The following is a 3,753-nucleotide window of genomic DNA, read 5'->3' as shown; positions in this document are numbered from 1 at the left end:
GGTTAGATGATGGCGGTGGTGTTTTCAAAGGGCTGGCATGTGTAACCTGATCACCTCTGCCGATCAAACTCCCAACCCATGCGCTCCAGTTGCAACACTGATTCTGCCCAAATTTGACGTCATGTTACTTAGTTTGGTTTGAAATAAAGAACTTGGTTAGCTTAATAATCCCAACTTAATCCCGGGCAAAGCCGGGCTATACTGCTAGTAGTAAATAAAAATAAGAAATAAAAACATGACTTTTATAAGGTATTTATCTTTATTTAGAAACCTACAATGAACAGGTTACACAGGATACAACCTTAAAGTTGACACCGTTCGCTACAACGAAAGTTTATTATTGGTTAAAAAATAGACAGTTTCTCGATTTTTAAACATCTGTAACTTTTTCATCAAATTTTTTCTCAATAAATTCTTTGGTTCAAATGAATGTTGGCAATCTTATGTTACGAGTCCTTTTTCTGTCAAACGACCACATGTGTTTATTTACATCAATTCGGCAGTTTCCGTAAAAAGTGTTGGGTTAGGGAAGTGGGATAGAACGCGAAAGAGATAGAGAGGGCACGATTTCTTTTGAAGTTGGCATGTGTGTGTGTGTGTGTAATGTTGCTGTGTGTGTGAGAGAGGGAGAGAGAGAAGGTGACAGATAACTGGAATGTGTGTGTAAGGGAGAGAGAGAGAAGGTATTTTTTTCTTTTTGCTTGTTTGCTGCGTTTTTTTCTTTTTGCTTGTTGTTTGCTGCTTACCACAACCACTTCAAAAGAAATCGCGTCCTTTCCCACTTCCCTAAGCCAACACTTTTTACGGAAACTGCCGAATTGATGTAAATAAACGCATGTGGTCGTTTGACAGAAAAAGGACTCGTAACGGAAGACCGCCTGAATGTTTTCATGACAAATTTTCAGATTTTTTACGTCATTTTAAAAGGGGGCTGATTCTGTGACTCAAAGTATCTAGATCCAAGTACAGTGAATACCATCCTCCACAATTTGCTACTCATACGAAGTACATAGATATTCCAACAATTTCTATCAAATACACTCTCTTTTTTGAGCATTCCACATCCTCTTCCCAGGTGACAATAACTTATATCTCAGACTGTTGCACAAGTTTTAGCCATTTTGGAAAGAGAAATCAGAAAGGTTTGGAATGATTTCATCACCATTTACTTGTACCAAAGAGCACACTTTGGATAGACATAAGTGTTGCATGGTAGAAATAAACACAATTACCAAACTTTCATTCATAAGGCCATTTATTATTCCATTTTGCTTTCCATTTCAATTTGTACATTTGTATTACCAACTGTTAACAAGTGCATGTGTAAAATGACGTCCTTTATTTTTTAATCATTATCTGATGATATCAAAATAAGTAGTATATTGAAAAATATAAATATTTTGTAGTAGGGAGCCATTTGTGATTCCAAGGGTCAAAAGAGAGCATCTGTCCAAAATGGGTTGAAAACCTTTATTCTAGAAAATAGACCTGGAGAAACTTCTGGACTTCATTTGGCAGAGGCTATAGACTGCCAATCTCAGTTTCTGATTGCTGGTTTCTGATTGCTCTAGTGATTTTGAAATCCTTACACTTCTCATGTTGGCTGCATTGGCAGCTTTCCTAGATTCAGCTTGTTCAGGTGTTTCCAATGCCCTTTTTCTCCTCTTGGTAAGAGCATTTGATGCTCTTCTGGATGCAGCTTGTTCAGGAGTTTGAGAGTCCCTAAGTCTTTGCATATTCTCAGCATTGGAAGCTCTCCTGATTGCAGTTTGTTCTGGGTTTTCATTCGCACGGGACTTTCTTTTCCTTGCTGCAGCCTTGGCTCTTTTTATTGCAATCTCTTCCTCTGTTGGTGGAGATTTATTTTTACGAGGCATACTGCTGCCCATGTAACAGGCAACAATAAACTACAGAAGAACTCTAGATTGATCGTTGCATTTAAGTATTACATTAATATTTAAGCTTACCTTTTAAAAGTTCAAGGATAATTCTTCTGCCATCACTTAATATAAAGAAAATTTGATGTACGTAGGTGCTTTTTGTACAAACAATTATTTCTATTTCATGAATGACTTTCGCTGGATTTCGCAATAAATTTCGATTATTCCCAAATTTATATCACAGTTGGTATGATGATTCTTGTGTATTTTTTGACATTTCTCCAAGAAATAAAAACAAAACCGAATCCTTTAGCTGTTTCACCCTATTACATTAATCCCTTCAAATTATTCTCTGTCCATCCCAATATTTCAATGGTTTTCTTGTTTCTGTTTTTACACAAATACCTCTATGGTTATCAACTGTGATCTTCATCAATATCTAAAGATGCTACAAACTCATTTAAAAATATATTCAAGCTTAATTAGAATGCAAAAGCACCAGATAATGACATAGACAAATGTTACTATGAATCTCAAGTGAGAGCAAATATTTCATAGCAATTCAACTCTAGATTTATAGCAGTAGGGTTATTGTATCTGTTCCCTAAAACATTTTCCTTTAGTCTTTAAGACATGATAAATATTCCAGATGTATCCAATATACAAAAGTTATTTTGTGCCAATGTCATCCATTAATCTGAAATAATAAAGAAACAGCATTTAGATATAGAGGAGAGATCAAAATGGAAATGTTACATTTCTTTATTGATTAACAAATGACATCATATAACATTGGGCGAAATCTAAAAATTTCTAAACTACAGCTACACCTTCACATTGTGTAAGATTATATCTTTTATCTTTTACCTGTTCCAGTCATTACACTGTGGCCATGCTGGAGCACCACACTGGAGAAATTTAGGCAAATGAATTGATCTCAATACTTATAAATTATTCTATAGGTTTCATTGTTATTTATTGTATTCGTCTCTTTTGCTGAACTGACAAGTTACAGGGATATAAACGTACCAACACTGGTTGTCAAGTCTTGGCGGTAGGGAAACAAACACACACATACTTGAATGTATATATGACAGGCTTCTTTTAGTTTCCATTTTACCAAATCCTCGTGTAGCGCTTCAGCCTATGGCTATAGTAAAAGACACTTGCCCAAGGTGCCATACAGTGGAACTGAACCCAGAACCATATGGTTGGGAAGCAAACTTTTTACCACACAGCCACACCTGGGCCCAGTAGGGGACAATAACATTCTTCTCTTACCAGGAACTTCATTGGTCATTGTTGTTTAGCCTTGGATCAGTTCTGACTGAACATACTTATATGATCACAGACGTTCCACTTATGACCATCCTGTCTTTCGGCGCCAAAAATTTCAAAGGGAAAGTGGATTAGTTTTTCGAATCTATTCTGCAATCTGGGATTATTATATATTATATATATTATACCCAGTGATTTTAAGAGGTATGAAAAAGATCTTTTGTTTTAATATTGTACTTTTACTTGTTTCCCACACATACATAACACATTAGATGAATTCTCTATCATTCTTTATCTCTCCACAGACCTGTATAACCTCTGCATTTTCACCTATTCATTTCAAACTTCTTTGGACTTTCAACCTAATGTAATCCACGCTCTCTCGAAAACGCATTTCTGCGAAATGTTATCTAAACATGAGTAAAGAAACATCGAAAAAATTTGAAAAATGGTGGGGTGAAATTTCCGACGGTTCCACCCCACCCACCCCGTTTTCCAGACCAAAAATGGGGTCTGTGGCATATTACGAGGTCACTGTGATTCATTCAATGAAGAAAAAAAAAAAAACATTTCCAGGGATTCCAATATGTTCGGT

The 3,753-nt window shown here is 35.9% G+C and overlaps 1 long non-coding RNA gene across 1 annotated transcript in view; it reads right to left on the bottom strand.

The window, feature by feature from the left end:
• Positions 1 to 240: 240 nt before the first annotated feature.
• Positions 241 to 3,753, bottom strand: part of LOC128251049 (uncharacterized) — a 4,828-nt gene continuing 1,315 nt past the window's right edge. The window contains exon 2 of the long non-coding RNA XR_008266944.1: positions 241 to 2,577. This is a non-coding gene — a long non-coding RNA (uncharacterized LOC128251049). The remainder of the gene's footprint in view (positions 2,578 to 3,753) is intronic.

This window comes from Octopus bimaculoides, chromosome 28 (assembly GCF_001194135.2).
Source record: "Octopus bimaculoides isolate UCB-OBI-ISO-001 chromosome 28, ASM119413v2, whole genome shotgun sequence".
In the NCBI taxonomy this organism is placed as follows: domain Eukaryota; kingdom Metazoa; phylum Mollusca; class Cephalopoda; order Octopoda; family Octopodidae; genus Octopus; species Octopus bimaculoides.
This window is presented reverse-complemented; position numbering and strand designations above follow the sequence as displayed.